Source organism: Lathyrus oleraceus, chromosome 7, assembly GCF_024323335.1.
Source record: "Lathyrus oleraceus cultivar Zhongwan6 chromosome 7, CAAS_Psat_ZW6_1.0, whole genome shotgun sequence".
Lineage (NCBI taxonomy): Eukaryota > Viridiplantae > Streptophyta > Magnoliopsida > Fabales > Fabaceae > Lathyrus > Lathyrus oleraceus.
Window position 1 is genome coordinate 368,889,008 of NC_066585.1, and position 17,373 is coordinate 368,906,380.

A 17,373-nucleotide genomic window follows, 5' to 3' on the forward strand; every position below is an offset into this window, starting at 1 on the left:
GGTTATTGGTTTCCTGGATTTTAGCCTGAGAAAAAGATGAAACAGAAAAACTAAACAACCTACAATATAGCATATGCTGTCAGGAATGAATGTCACAACATTCAGCTTGACATCAAGGACCATATGCTAAGTCTGTTTTTCCTGAAAACAGATTGTACAATTTGTTGTACTGTACAGAACCAATCTGTCCATACTTCAGTATCAAAGCATCCAATTTGACATTTACACATTTTGCCTTAAGTCAGTTCTGTTTTACTCTTGAAGAACAGACTAAGAAACATACTGAAGTGTAGCAGAACTCCACTCTGTTTATTGTTCAGTATATGCTGTCAATGATGACTGTCATAACATCCGGTTTGACATTCAGACAGTAGGCCTTATGCCAGGTCTGGTATTTCCTTGATAACCAGACTGGAATTAAACACTGAGTTCTAACAGAAGACCAACTGTTCTATTCCTCAGTATTTGCTGACAGGGATGAATGTCACCACATCCAATTTGACATTCAGCAAATCCTATATTAGCTAATCCTGCAGTAAACTACTCAAGTGTGTCATGACATCAGTCAAGACATCAGAGTACAGTTAGATATTCTAACCTATAATGCAGTCACACCTTCACACCATGTCATGACATCAGTCAAGACATTAGAATCCAGCTAGTGTTTTACCATACAATGCAGCCAATTAAACACCTACAAACTCCCCCTTTGGCAAATTTTTGGCTAAAACACTTTGATCCCCATAACAGAGTTCATAGCAGCGGAAATCACACATCTAGCAGGAAATAGACCTAGCTAATACACTCAGAGTGGCAGCACACTCACACATACTCACACTCATAGGAGTGGACCATCAGCTGCACAGTAGAGGATCTTGAATCTGTCTTGAATCTGTCTTGAGTATCTGTTTTAACAAAACAATTTGTTGTCCTGGGGTATCACCTGTTACTCCCCCTTTTTGTCAAAAATATTGCCAAAGCAACACTTCAAATTAATGGTCAACATAAACAGAATTACACACAAATGGCAGATACACAATCTTGATTTTACTTCATAGTTTCAATCAAGAATACCCCATCTTGATCTTGCTTTACAGCTTTGATCAAGACACTACCCACTTGATCTTGCTTCACAGCTTTGATCAAGTAGTCACACATTGTCTTCACAGCAGGCATATTAGGTGCCATACCTTGTTATCTGAGAACACATAGACCACAAGCTTGATGATTACTTGCAGCACAAAGACAGAACTCCCCCTGTCATGAACACCCAACTCTCCTCTTGAAACTTGGAGATCACACATGAACATATCCAACACCCCAAAGTTGGACCTTCACATACTTCCTGATTCAAAGAGAACCCAGACCACTTGATGAATGGAAAACATAAGACTCATCTTCATGTCTTCAAGAGCACACCCTCTGTTCAACCCTCTTGGATGAACACATCCACACTCTGTGTCAATCTCTCTTCTAACCAGAACAGAAAACCACTTCACAAAATGTTCTAACATTCGTTAGGACATCCTTCACAATATAACAAGGAACACCGTCTGATAATCTTCAGATATCACTGAGTCACCAGCTTGATCCAAAAGAACCCAGACATAAATTGGGACATATACATTCTCATCCCATTACGAGAGATAATCTTCCATAGATAGCTTAGAACTCCTACCACAAGCTCCAAGAGATGAATAGAAAACACCTCCTTTTGTCTTCAACTTACTACTTTTCTGCTCAAAAGTAATTTGTCTCAGACTTTCCTCAAGAATAATCAGCTGCCATATGTGGATTATCTTGATTCTTCGAACTCACTTCTGAGATAGACCAAATGCCACTGGTTGATTACCTCCTTCATGAATCCTCATATGAAAAAGTCAAATGCCATTCTTTGACCTCTCCACGTTTATCAGACCTCTCCCAGAGATATTCTGACCTTCCAAGTGAGACTTGAACTTCAAGCTACATGTTGAACAAAACTTAGATTTTCTAAGACATGAACATGTAACATCCTTTCTATCCAGCAACTCCAAAGAACTGCAACGAGAACGACCTTTTTGAAGTATCCAATCTACAACCCTGTAGACCTTTCTATCTCAAGTTGATGTGCCACTTCACCAACTAAGAATCTGATGTTGAACCACATGTCACAACATTGTGTTTTGACATCTAGCTGTTGAATTCAGCTCCTTCTTCTGCCACTTGAAAGAACTTCCTCCCTTCACAGAACAAGAGTTCAACGTTCTCACAGACTTGATTGTGGAACCAAGTTTGAGTAAACAACCTCCATCCTGCAGGTTTGTAGTTAAGTCATCCAAGCTCACACCTTGATGAATCCCTGCTTCTTCTCCAAAGACATCAAACACTCTGATGCATGAGTCTTCAGAAGGACCAGTTAGAAACTAACCCTTCAGCTATACCAAGGATTCCACTTCCTAAAGCAAGGTTGTTTCCATGATGTCAAGACTGCTGCCACTTGTTCTTGACTCCACAGTGTGCATAAGCTAATGCACTTCCTTACCTAGATCAGAAATAAACTGATCCAAGTAACCACCATCAAGACTATGATGTCTTCTTCTTCTTGTACATACCAAGGCTGAACATGTTTCTTGCCAGGAAACCTTTTCAGAGATCATATGCTTTTGCTGCCATCAAAGAGATAGATCATAAGCCAATGTACTATCCTTCCTGTGATTCTGCACAGGGTCTTGAAGAAGTGATGTTCCAACATCTTTAATAACATCAGTTATCTTGAGCTCCAAGGATAATCAATTAACTACTTGTACTTGGCACAAGTAGACATTGATCTTAAATCCTTTCCCAATTATCCTTTCAGATACTTCCACAATAAGAATACTTTGAAAGTACTTTTCTTGTGTCAACATCTTCTGCTTGCAAGCACCTCGACAATTTTGAAAGTCTTCCCAGATTAAATTCACCCTTAGGAATGAGAGAGATGAATTCTTCCTTGCAAATGTGTCACACAACCACCATAACCCATGTGACACAGGTCAACAGCCAACCAGACCCTAGGCTGACCAAATGTGAGGAGGTTAACCAAAACTCCCCCTCAAATTAACAATCATGGAAACTTCACACCAATATCCATGCATTGTACATACATGTCTCAACATGACATACACCATCCCTACCAGTGGCACCTAACTCTATGAGTTATACCTATACATACTCCAATCACACCAATCAGACTTCAGCTGACCATAAGTACTAGTGAAAAACAACACCAGTCAATAGTAGATATGCATTGCCAGAGCATACTACCTCAACCAACCTCTGAATCTTCATATTCTCACTCCTTGAAGGAACTGCCACTTCTGAGCGAGGTGTTTGAATAACAAGATTCATGGTCCCAATCCTCTTAAATGGAATAGCAGTCAGGTTACCCCATTATTGACTTCTATCATCCAGGGGACTTGTCTTCCAGCACAACATAGTACTTCAGGGAACAACTATCTAACCCTGATCAAGTTATAGGAATAAGGCAAATAGCAGGCAATTGCACAATGTCACATCTCAACCAGCTCCAGTTCTAGAGAACAGATTTCTAAAAGTGACCTTCTTGAGCACACACACAGTTGACCCTACCCTTGTCAACTTAGCACACACAAATGTCTCCTCTTCCAGGTCAGGAGTAGGTTCCAAACAAGTATCCTTTTGTTTGACACCTAAAAACATCTGCTCTTCAACCAGTAGCTGCATACTTGTTGAACAACATGTTCTAACATCGCATAGAACATTAGTTCCACCTCCTAGGAACAAACCCTCCTTGAAAGTCTTCAAGGTCTTCATATACACTACCCAAGAGTGTAAAAGAATCAGTGATCAGGTGATTCTTACCATCCTGAAGTGAGAACGTCATGATGAGTGGACTTGAGGAGACTCAAGTATCTTTGACATCTTCAGTAGGTTATGATGAAATCTTGAATACAGCAGCCTTTCATCCACATGAAGGGAAACTACATCAGAGTTTGAGTTTTTCCAGGTATTATGCAGCGGAAATCATAATACAACTCAACCTATGAACACACACTTCACCAAATCAGCCTCCAAGACCATACCAAGTTTGAATATGATTCAATACTGGCACAGTTGTCCCACGCAAGGGCCAATTGCCAACCTTCAAAGACAGGTCCACACATTTCCTGTCATGAATAGTCCATCCACCTACTTCAAGGGACCATTCAGGGACATCACAGAACCTTCCACAGGTTCCAACATCAGTACTAACACAACTCCTTGCAAGATACCAGAAAGTATCACCCATGGATCTCATCCAGAAACAGAACAGGATGCCTGCTCTGATACCATTTGAAATTCTGGCGTAGTCAGATTTAGATGTTCTACTCCAAGTTATGACATCTGATCCAACATTGCTACAAATACAGCAAGATAGTTATACAATTCAAACCCAGTACTGATATGCACACATTCACAGATGTCACGACATCTGCAACTATATCACCATAGTATGGAAGAACACCCAGTTCTGTCCATCTGGTACAAAGACACAGCAGAGATCAACCATAGCACTTACTTCTGTTGATCCTGCACAGTTATCAGCATGATGTCTCAACATTGATTTGAACATCACCTATTACAGCATTACAGGTTTACCTTATTTTATAACAGACAAAATTATAACATGCAGAAGGTAAAAACACAAGTAGTTGTTAACCCAGTTCGGTGCAACATCACCTACGTCTTGGGGCATACCAAGCCAGGAAGAAGATCCACTATCAGCAGTATTAATTCAGAGTTAAACTCCCCCGTTTACAACTCTTCACTTAATCCCTACCCAATGCAATCTATACCTAGGAACTCCTAGATAGAAACCTCCAGTTTCCATTCCTATCACTACAATTACAATGTAATGCTAAACAACTTGAACTTGCTTCACAGCTTCGTTCAAGAACATAATCACTCTTGCCTACAGGCTTTGAGTTACAAAAACTCTCAGCTTTGAACACTGAGAAACACATGGTAACCTTCCCACAGATTGGGAGGTTTACCTAACACACACCCCTAAATTTTCATTCTAAGAGGCTTACAAAGACTAGGTTACACTATGCTATTTATAACCTAATCACCCAACTGGATTTGGGCCTTCAGAAATCGCAGCAAACTTGTTCTTTGCTGTTACAACATCAGCAGAAACTTTCTGCTACAAACAAGGTCTTCAATCTTTTAGTTCCTAAAATATCTCCATATTTAGTTCCTAAAATATCTCCATATTTAGTTCCTAAAATATCTCCATATTTAGTTCCTAAAATATCTCCATATTTAGTTCCTAAAATATCTCAAGACCTCCACAAATAATGCCACATAAGACTCTAACTAATTTCCACATATTAGTGTGCTAACAAATAGGCTATTTGTTAGGTTCCTTAATTGTAGCTTGGTTGTTGGTTTCCTGGATTTTAGCCTGAGAAAAAGATGAAACAGAAAAACTAAACAACCTACAATATAGCATATGCTGTTAGGAATGAATGTCACAACATTCAGCTTGACATCAAGGACCATATGCTAAGTCTGTTTTTCCTGAAAACAGATTGTACAATTTGCTGTACTGTACAGAACCAATCTGTCCATACTTCAGTATCAAAGCATCCAATTTGACATTTACACATTTTGCCTTAAGTCAGTTCTGTTTTACTCTTGAAGAACAGACTAAGAAACATACTGAAGTGTAGCAGAACTCCACTCTGTTTATTGTTCAGTATATGCTGTCAATGATGACTGTCATAACATCCAGTTTGACATTCAGACAGTAGGCCTTATGTCAGGTCTGGTATTTCCTTGATAACCAGACTGGAATTAAACACTGAGTTCTAACAGAACACCAACTGTTCTATTCCTCAGTATTTGCTGACAGGGATTAATGTCACCACATCCAATTTGACATTCAACAAATCCTGTATTAGCTAATCCTGCAGTAAACTACTAAAGTGTGTCATGACATCAGTCAAGACATCAGAGTAAAGTTAGATATTCTAACCTACAATGCAGTCACACCTTCACACCATGTCATGACATCAGTCAAGACATTAGAATCCAGCTAGTGTTTTACCATACAATGCAGCTAATTAAACACCTACAAGAACAAAGCCCTAAGGTTGATACATTGAGTTCATATGATTCAAGGATCATTTTGAAGTGGTTTGGCCAAAGATTTGAGGCTCAAAGCTCATCAGTCAATGATCAAATCATCTGAAAGCCTAGAAAGTCAACCAAAGTCAACTGTCAGTTCAACCATGGATTTGAAGGTGGGAGATGGTTATAGAGGCCTCATTCATGTCCATAAAAGTCTCATATGACATTTCAAACATCAAAAATGAAGAATTTGAGGTCAGATCAAAACTTTCCAAAAATAGCAGGTGACCTGTAATTTGAATTTGCCAAAAATGGAAAGGTTTTCAACTCAAGATTACATCATCGAGGAAGCTTCAAATGAAATTTTATCCAACAAGAAAGTTGAAGATCTTTATCTCCCATTTCCAAAAAGTCCAATATCATGAATTTCTCATGTGTGGTTGAAGAGATATGGATCAATCATGGCCAAGTGAACATGGAACTTCAAACATGCATAACTTTCAAACCAAATGTCCAAATGAAGTGGCTCTATTTGCAACATTCTTCTTGTGACTTATACTATCCAAATCATACATCACATGCCATGCATTCTCATCACATAATTTTTTGGAAAGTCACTTGATTTTGGAGGGAAAAATTATAGTTTGAGTTTGGTTCATTGTTTGATCATTCTAGCATGACCATCGGCTTCCAAATGACATTTTTAGTGAAATTCACATGCCACACGTGCACTGTTCCATTGGTTTTTCCATGCATAAGGTGAAATGCTAAATTTGCACTTACACTCTCATTTCCCTAATTACAATTGCCATGGCTTAAGTGTGATTAAGAACATGATTAGTAGGGAGTATAAAGGACAAAGCATAACTGTTTTCTGATAATCACAATCAGAATTTTCAGATCTAGAAAAAATCCAAAAACTTGCTCTCACTTTTTTTTCTCGCAATTTCTTCAAACACATTGCATATTTCTTTATCCATTCATCATCTAGAGGCATTTTGGAGCATGTTTGAAGCAAGAACCAAAGGAATCCATGCAGTTTTGAAGTAGCTCGAAGCTTGCATTCATCAATGGTGAATTCAGATTTCTGTGGAATCAAGCACGATTAAACTTCAATTCTTCATCCATTCATCCATACAAGTGATTTGGAGGATCTGTTTGAGCTTTTCAAGGCCTAAAGTCATCAATTCCAGTTCTGCATCTTCATCAAGGTTCCAAATCGACCTCCTTAATTCTTGAAATTATTATGTGATTGTTGTAGATCTTGCATTGCTGAGTAAACTGAGCTTTATTTCATGAGAATCCATGCCAAATTGAGTTAGTTATGCTGATTTGAAGATTCACATGTGAAACTTAATTGCTTCGATTTGCTCTTGATAGGTAGAATTAGGTTAAAATATGCATGGATTCGTGTTGTATGTTGGAAGATGAACATGTTGATATGCTTGTTTTTAAAATCTGAGAAAAATGTTCTTGGCCATGCACTGTTCACGATGAACTTGATGAAGATGATAGAAAATCCTTTCCAGAATGCATTTGATCTGTTAGAGTGTGTTTCCAGCGCTTTGCATGTGTTTGTACGTGAGCTTCACATGTACTGGTCCATCTCAGCGTATGCGTGGCAAAACGATTGGCCAGGGTTGCTTGGACTTGCCACCTGCGTTTAATGAAACGCAGAGTTTTGGCCAAGGCGCGCCACTTTTGAATTTTGCCTCGGTTCGAATCCGGCTGGCAACATCATTTCAAATGGCATTTTACATTTTCTCTTTTCCCTCCATACCATTTCCACATGCTTGCATCATGTTTTTCTATTTTTTCTTTCACTTCCAAAATTCATATCTGATTAAATAATGATCCAAAAAATATGAGGATTTTTGCATTGTCTTCCTTATTGTTTCTAGTATTTTTTGGTTATTTTTCCCCAAATTGTGCATGGCTGGAAAATTATTTTGCCTAGGGTTTGTGTACACATGTCCATTTTGAATATTGCTTTGCCATATCTTTTGTGAAATGCTCAATTTTAATCCAATGCTCATGAAATTTTGCATGTTGAAACTAGACTCTTGGTTGGACATTTTGGTGTTGAGTTTGCATTTTTATCAATTGCCATTGTTGAGATATGATCATGTGAAGTTAGGTGTGACAATGTGTGTCACACCTTGTGATATCCAACTTGATTAATTTCTTTGCCTTGCCAAATGAACTCCAAATGCCTTGATTTTTTGTATGGTGCTTGATATACATGTTATGATTGCTCATGATGTTTTGTGGATTTTTGGATTGATTTCTGATTTGATTGAGATTTTTCTTTCTGGACTACCATGTGTGAGTTTTTGAATAGTCTTGATTTTCATTTGTTTGCGAAATGCTGGTGCTTTATCCTATGGATGTGATTTTTTGCACACTCTTTCTAGACATGGTTAAGGTTGTTTTGGCTTTGATTTGAGGTTTTTACCTTGATCCATTTCTGTTTTAGGCTTGTGCTAAGTTGGTGTAACATTTGGTTTCATATTTGAGCTTGTTTTGATTGCCTTGCCTTATACAATTTGATTACCATGCTTAATCTTGCCCAATTGCCCTAATTTTTTGTGTGTTGATCATGTTGTATGTTCTGTTCATCCATGAATTTTGTTGAGATTAATTGAATCATTTTTGAATTAATGTGCATTTGTTCATTCTGTTGTCGCAATGTGCTTTCAACTTGCATACCTTGCCATATTTGGTTCATGAAATGAATTTGGTGAATGATAATGACATGAGACCTTTTGGATTGTGTTCTTAGTTGGTTAAGATTGATTCATGTTGAATTTCATGTTCTGTTTTGAATTTTTTCTCCCTCTTTGACCCTAGGCCTTGTCCTAGTGGTTTGTGCTTATGTTTGAGTTTTGATTTCAGGTTAAGAAGCACATGGCCATAATGGGATTGATCCACTTTCTTGAGTTGACTAATTGGTTGATGTTGACCAATCTTGAGTTGTTTTGTAGGTTGATGCCAAGTCATTTGTGTTGGGCACATTGGCTTGTGGCTTGCATTGCTTGCTTGTTTGACTGTGCACTATTGACTGTTGACTATTGGTTGTTTGTTTGATTGTTTGACTTGTATTATGTTTGAGTTAGATTTTTTTCAGGTACATAAGTTGCTTAAGTTCTTTTGAACTTGCTTTTGCTTTTACTTGGTTGCTTAACCATTTGAGGTATAACTCTTTGACTTCATGTAGTCTGGAAGACCTGTCCTGTTACTTGGGCAGGCACCTGTCTGAAGCCCTCCTTAAGAGGCAATGCTTGTGTTTGTTTACTTTTGTGCTAAGCAGGAAAAGTCCTCTTATGAGGCAATTGGAAGATAAAAGAGATATGCAATCCATCTCCTGCTATTCAGTGTGTCATCCACTTTGCTCACACCATGTGTTGATGCATTGTGGATATTAACCCAAGATCTTTGTTGTGTCAGTCATATATGGAGAAGAGTTCCAACTTTCTGAACTCCCACACTTTCATTTGTCTGAAGCTCTCCCAGGCCAGGGATAAGAGCTGTGAAGTCTTATCTTCACTTCCCATTTCATCTGCTTCACCCTAACTCTCAATGTTAGGGTTAAGAGCTAACTACACCCGATTCCAGTTGGCTTGTGTTTCACAGCCTAGCCTTGTGTGAGCCCACTTTGTTTGTATATAGTGTGTGCTAATTGTGTGTATGTTTGCTTTGCCTGTGCTGTTTAGGATAGCTTGCTCCCTGTGCAAGTTAGATAGAAACCTTAACATAGGGATCGTATGCATGATAACTTCTAGGCTCGAGTCGTAGTCTCCCTAGTAGTTTGTGTCTCCCTTTGTATCTGGTTAGGCTAGTCCTTTTTCCCTGCATAGGGGAACTACGTCGCCCTGATCCTTATACCAGATGAGGTACGTAGGCAGGAGATGAGCTGATCTCTCCGGGCGCCCTTTTTGTTTTGTCCCTTTGTGTTGAGTTGGAGTCTGACGTAAGTCCAGCGATTGGCAGTCGGTTTCCTGTGTGTTTGCGTTTGTTGTGTGCTTGGAGTCTGACGTAAGTCCAGCGATTGGCAGTTGGTTTCCTGTGTGTGTTTGTTGGTTCGGAGTCTGATGTAAGTCCAGTGATTGGCATTCGGTTTCCATGTTTGCCTGCTTGTGTGGAGTCTGACGTAAGTCCAGCGATTGGCAGTCGATTTCCTGTGTTTGTGGTTTTGTTTGGCGTGCGTTAGCCGAGCTACGAGTGCTCTGATTCTTCTCCTGTCAGAGAAGATACGTATGCATAGGATGCGACATCCTAGTGAGCACGTTTCCCCTTGTCCCGAACTACGTCGACTCTGATGTCTGTGCCTGACAGACTACGTAGGCCCAGGAGGCGATATCCTGCCGAGTTAGTTTCTTTTGTCTTTTCTTGTGTCTCCTTCCAGCCTTGTGTGATGTTTGAGCAGTTTTTAGCAACCTTTATCCTTCCTTTTGTGCGTGGATCTCGTCGAGTACGACGGATGCGTAGGGGTGCTACTACCTTCCCTTCGCATAACCGACTCCCGATCCCATCCATCTCTGGTCGCGAGACCATGTCTTTTCCAGGTTTACTTCGAGCGTTTCCTTTCCCTCTTTTGGGATAAATAACGCACCGTGGCGGCTCTGTTGTTTTCTTTTCCCGCCGGTTTTTCGCGTAATGCGACAGCTGGCGACTCTGCTGGGGAAAAAGAGAAGTTGACCTCTTGCTGGTCCATCTTCCCTAAGCGGGTCTCTCCTAGCGTTCTCTAGGTTAGGGTTTGGTTGCTTTTGTTGTTTCATTTATTGCATTCATTTATTTATTGTTTGCATTTATGTTTGCATTTATGTTTGCATTCATTCATATTCATATGTTCATCTGGTTGTGCTGTGTTGTCTCTCTGTTGGGGTTGGAGTTACATGAGGTAAAAGGCCCAATACCCAGGCTATGAGTGAAATCTAGGACACCTAGGAATAGAGTGATTCATGGGAAGCGGGTGGTATTGCGCCACTTAGTGGAACATTGACATCACGAGCAGTTCAGACTCTGATGGGGTATCGTCGTTACATACTTCGGGTGTGTATATGATGGTATTCTATGAAAGGGTTATTTATGTTGCGTTTCTCTCGACCTTACCCTGACCTAGTTGACACCCGTGAGTGGGGAGGGAATAATCATTATTACAGGTACAGTTGGTGACTTGTTGGTGACTTGTGATCCTGTTGGTGACTTGGTTCTACAGATTGGGTTGTCTCAGATGACTTTGGGTTTCAGATGGATTGTGGTTCCGAGTTCAAGCCGAAGCTTTGATCCTGTGTTCCGAGATGCACAGCCAGCCAGTCTTGTCTGCATCATTTGCATCATAGCATGTTTATTTTCAAAAAAAAGATACGTAATAAAAAATTGAAAAAAAAATCAAAAAAAAGAAAAGAAAGAAAAAAGAAAAAGCTAATCTCTGCATGCATATCATTTCTCAGGTTCATTCAGGAGTCTATTCACTGTGAGAGATGGCATCTGTCCCGGAGTTAAAGCGGAAGACTTGTTCCTACAGTTTTCACCGTGAGCCTTTGACGTCTCTGATAGAGTTGAGCAACCTTGTGACCAGTGGTAATCAGAAGGGGTTTGTTGATCAGTATGGGGATATTCTGACACTGTTGAGGATGGTAGTTGATCCAGTGCCGTTGAAGACTCTTCTACAGTTCTACGACCTAGAGCTTCGTTGTTTCACCTTTCAGGATTATCAGTTGGCGCCTACTCTTGAGGAGTACTCTATTCTGATGAATGTCCCGCTCTGGTATCAGGTTCCTTTCTTGGATGTGCCTAAGGAGGTTGATTTCAGAGTCGTTGCTAGAGCTCTCCATTTGGGTATCAAAGAAGTCAGTGATAGTTGGAAGTCCAGTGGGGATATTGTGGGTTTGCCTTTGAAGTTCTTGTTGAGGGTAGCTAGAGAAGAAGCGGAGAAGGGAAATTGGGAGGCTTTTCATGCTAAGTTGGCCATCATGATCTATGGGATTGTCTTGTTCCCGAGTATGCCCAACTTTGTGGACTATGCTGCAGTCACTATCTTTCTTGGAGGAAACCCGGTTCCTACTTTGTTAGCTGATACTTACTATGCTATTCATAGTAGGCATGGTAAGGGTGGTGCCATCAGATGTTGCCTTCCGTTGTTGCTCATATGGTTCTTGTCTCTCCTGCCAGTTAGTGGACCTTTCGTGGATGCTCAGAGCACTCATAAGTGGACTCAGAGGGTTATGTCTCTTACTTCATATGATATCAGATGGCAGTCTTACCGGATGGACGTGCGTAATGTTATTATGAGTTGTGGAGAGTTCCGGAATGTGCCACTTGTAGGGACTAAGGGTTGCATCAATTACAACCCGGTTCTTTCTCTTCGCCAGTTGGGGTTCGTGATGAATGGAAGACCACTTGACGTTGAGATAGCTGAGAGTGTGTATTTTGAGAAGCGGAGTGACCCTGCTAGATTGGAGCAGATAGGAAGAGCTTGGAAGTCTATTGGTGTTAAGGATGGAGTTGTCTTAGGGAAGAAGTTTGCCATTGCTATGCCTGACTACACTGAGTGGGTCAAGAAGAGAGTGGAAGCTTTGTTGCTGCCCTATGATAGGATGAAGCCTTTACAAGTGCAACCACCTTTGATCTTCGCTGAGAGTGTACCTGCTGAGCAGTATAAGCAAGCCCTGATGGAGAATCGTAGGTTGAAGGAGAAAGAGCAAGATACCCAGATGGAGTTGTACAAAGCCAAAGATGATAAGTTGAACCTGACTCATCAACTCAAAGATATACAGAGTGTAGATGTTGGTAGAGTAAGGAGCAAGAAGAGATCTTATGAAGAGATGGAGAACTTGTTGAATGCAGAACACCGAGAATGCTTGAGATTGCAGAGAGTTGAAGCCAGTTATCAGAAGAAGATAAGAGACTTGGAGAAGCAACTCAGAGACAAAGACATCCAGTTGAAGAAGGAAGTTGACTTAAGACATGCATCAGAAAGCCAACTTGGAGGAGAAGTTGTGGAGCTCAGAAGACAGTTGAAGGAGAAGCTCACTCCCTTGCCAGAATGTTCAGAGTGTGACCTGTTGATAGACCAGTGTCACTATTTGAAGACTCTCATTCCTGGAAGTCGTTTGTCTTAGCTTGTATTCCTGATGTTTATGTTGAGAATCACCTCCAGGCTTGTTGGATGGGATTCGTTGTTGTACTTTGATTCTGTTGGATCTTTGTTGACTTTGATTGTATGATCCTGTTGCTCATATCTATAGATGAGGTTGTTGGTGTTTCACCTTGTGCTCATTTATCTTGTGTTGCTTCCCTGTTGTGTATTGCGGATTACCATCTTTTGAAGATGAATTAGGCTCTTTGAACGCCTGAGAAATGAACATATCATGTGCATCATACGCATCATACGCATCATACACATACCATTTTGCATAACAGGTGTTCTTGATCAAGACTTCTCACTCTGGTTCCTGTGTCAGGCAGGATAGCTGATCAACGACCGCATCGCTACTCAACCGGACTTAATCATTAGAGGAATATGGACCAGGTTCAAGCAGAATTGGCTGAGATGAGGGAAAACATGGCCCAGTTTATGACTATGATGCAAGGGGTTGTTCAGGGGCAGGAGGAGTTGCGTGCCTTAGCCCAGAGACAGGAGACCGTGATTCCACAGTCCAACCGAGCGTCACCAGTGGGTGTGCCTGTTCATGAGAATGTTGCTGCTACTCCCGTCAATGACTACGCTGTGGGTGATGAACTGAGAGGGATTAGAATTAACGGACAACCTCTTGCTGCAGAGACTGTCAATGCTAGAGCTACCCGGGCTCCTGTTCGTCATCCTGCTCCGATTGTTGATAGACAAGAGGACATGTTCACTCTGCTTAGTGAAGATGATGGTGATGTGGTGAGAGTTGAAGAGAGGGACCGTAAAGTGGATGCCCTTGTTGAGAAAATTAGAGCTATGGAATGTCAGAACTCCCTTGGGTTTGATGTGACCAATATGGGTCTGGTAGAAGGTTTGAGGATTCCCTATAAATTCAAAGCACCGTCTTTCGATAAATACAATGGTACTTCTTGCCCTCGCACCCACGTGCAGGCGTATTATCGGAAAATCTCTGCTTATACAAATGACGAGAAAATGTGGATGTACTTCTTCCAGGATAGCTTATCTGGGGCTTCCTTGGATGGGTATATGGAGCTTAAGAGAGACTCTATCCGATGCTGGAGAGACCTGGGTGAGGCCTTCTTGAGGCAGTATAAACACAACATGGACATGGCGCCGAGCCGGACTCAGTTGCAGAGTCTTTGTCAGAAATCTGGAGAGAGCTTCAAGGAGTACGCCCAGAGGTGGCGTGAATTGGCTGCTAGAGTACAACCCCCTATGCTGGAAAGGGAACTGACGGATATGTTCATAGGTACTCTACAGGGTGTTTTCATGGACCGGATGGGAAGCTTCCCATTCGGTAGTTTTTCAGATGTAGTGATCTGCGGAGAGAGGACAGAGAGCCTGATTAAGGCAGGTAAGATTCAGGATGCAGGGTCCTCGTCTTCGAAGAAACCATTTGCTGGGGCACCTCGCAGGAGAGATGGGGAAACCAGTGTTGTGCAACACGGTAGGAGAGTTGTAAACAGAAATCAGTATCGCTAGGTTGCTGCTGTGACCATTCCGGCGCCTCAACCTCGTCAACAACAACAACAAAGAGTTCAACAACCGCCGCAACAACAACAACAACAGCAACGTCCGTATCAGCCTAGACAGAGGATGCCTGATCGACGTTTTGATCCATTGCCGATGACCTATGCTGAGTTGCTACCTGAGTTGCTCAGATTGGGATTCGTGGAGTTGAGGACAATGGCTCCGTTGACAAAGATACCACCTGGGTATGATGCCAACGTGCATTGTGATTTCCACTCTGGTGCACCGGGACACCACATTGAGAACTGCAGGGCTTTTCATCATAAAGTCCAGGACCTAATTGACGCTAAAACTATCAATTTTGCTCCTGTGCCGAATGTTGTAAACAACCCTATGCCTCCGCATGTGCACACAGAGTGAACAATGTTGAAGGGGGAGAAGCTGAAGATGTGGTTGTCAGTGTTGAGGATGTTCAGACTCCTTTGTTTGTGGTAAAAGACCGTTTGTTGAATGGGGGAGTATTCCCGGGCTGTTGTAAAGGCTGTGTAGACTGCTCAGAGTCAGAGAATGGTTGTGATCAGTTGAGGGCTGGTATATAGAGATTGATTGATGAGGGTTGTGTACAGTTTGTCCGGGCTGATAGAGATCGTGGGGCGGTGTCAACCGTCACTATCTACTTCAAACCGTCCGAGGGACGTGGTCAGAGGGCTGGTAGTGCATCTACAACTGGTGGTACTCCTGTTACCGTTTCCGCTCCTGTAACCGTCAGTAATCCAACCACTATTGTTGCTCCGACCAGAAGGGTTGTTGATAGTAGGGCCGTGCCATGGAAATATGACAACGCCTACCGCAGTAATCGAAGGGCTGAGAATCAGATTAGGCCGGTGAATCCGTCTCCTGTGACGGTTGGTGTGCCCAGTAGAACTCCTGTGGTTGTTAGTCCAGTTGTGGACAACGTTGGTGGACCAGGAGGTTTTACCAGAAGTGGACGCTTGTTTGCTCCGCAACCGTTGAGAGACAACAATGTTGAGGCTCTCGCCAAGGCTAAAAGCAAACAAGCAGTGGTTGACGAAGAACCCGCTCAAAAGGAGGCGCCTGAGGGTTCATTTGAGAAGGACGTGGAGGAGTTCATGAAAATAATCAAGAAGAGTGACTACAAGATTGTAGATCAGTTGAATCAGACTCCGTCCAAGATTTCTATACTCTCATTGCTTCTGTGCTCTGAGGCACATCGTAATGCTCTGCTGAAGATGTTGAATCTGGCTTACGTGCCTCAAGAGATATCTGTCAACCAACTGGAGGGAGTGATTGCCAATGTGAGCACCAGGCACGGTTTGGGGTTCACTGATTTGGACTTGACGCCTGAGGGTCGTAGCCATAACAAGGCCTTGCATATCACCATGGAGTGCAAGGGGGCAGTGTTGTCTCACGTGTTGGTAGACACTGGTTCTTCTCTGAATGTGCTGCCTAAGAAGACTTTGGGCAAGATTGATGTAGAAGGGGTTATCCTCACTCCAAGTGACCTGATTGTGCGTGCATTTGACGGATCCAAACGGTCTGTTTTTGGTGAAGTCACATTGCTAGTGAAGATCGGTCCGGAGGTATTCGACATTGTCTTCTATGTGATGGACATCCAGCCCGCGTATAGTTGTTTGTTGGGGCGTCCGTGGATTCACGCAGCTGGGGCAGTTTCGTCAACTCTCCACCAGAAGTTGAAGTATGTCTGGAACGGTCAGATTGTGACCGTGTGCGGTGAAGAAGATATTCTGGTGAGTCACCTATCCTCTTTCAAGTATGTAGAGGTGGATGGCGAGATCCATGAGACCTTATGCCAGGCATTTGAGACTGTTTCTCTTGAGAGGGTGGCTTTTGCTAAGCAGAAGAAGCCAGGTGCCTCAATTGCATCGTACAAGCAGGCCAATGAGGTTGTCGACTCTAGCAAAGCTGAAGGCTGGGGCAAGATGGTGGATTTGCCTATCAAAGAGGATAAGTTCGGAATTGGCTATCAACCCTTGCAGGCGGAGCAGGGTATGCAGACGGGTCCGAGTACCTTTACCAGCGCCGGGCTGATGAATCACGCGACGTCTTTGCAGCCAGTAGTGAAGATGGTGACAATGATTGTGATCTCGACAACTGGGTTCGCCCGCGTGCACCAGGGGAGACGATCAACAATTGGACAGCTGAAGATGTGGTCCAAGTTACTCTTCAAACAGAGTAATTTTCTTTTGTTTTTCATTTTGCACAAAACCCTACGTTCTGCCCAAGGTGTAGTGGTTCATTGTAGGGTCTCATCATGTTTTTTCAATGATAACATTAATAAAGGACGTTTTGCAAACAATTTTGTGATCCCTGTCTTTCTATTTTTGTTTTCATTTTTCAAAAAAAATAAAAATGGCAATGTTTTTGTTTTTTGTGACTTTCTTGAACTCTTTTTCTAAAACAAAGCATTAAACATGCAGAAGTGATCTCACGGAATCCACTATGAACAGTTCTGTTATGGCTCAGTATGATTTCAATAATCCCATCTACCAAGCTGAAGAGGAGAGTGAGGAAGACTGTGAACTCCCTAAAGAATTGGTCAGATTGTTGAAGCAGGAGGAAAGGGTCATCCAACCTCATCAGGAAAAGTTGGAGAT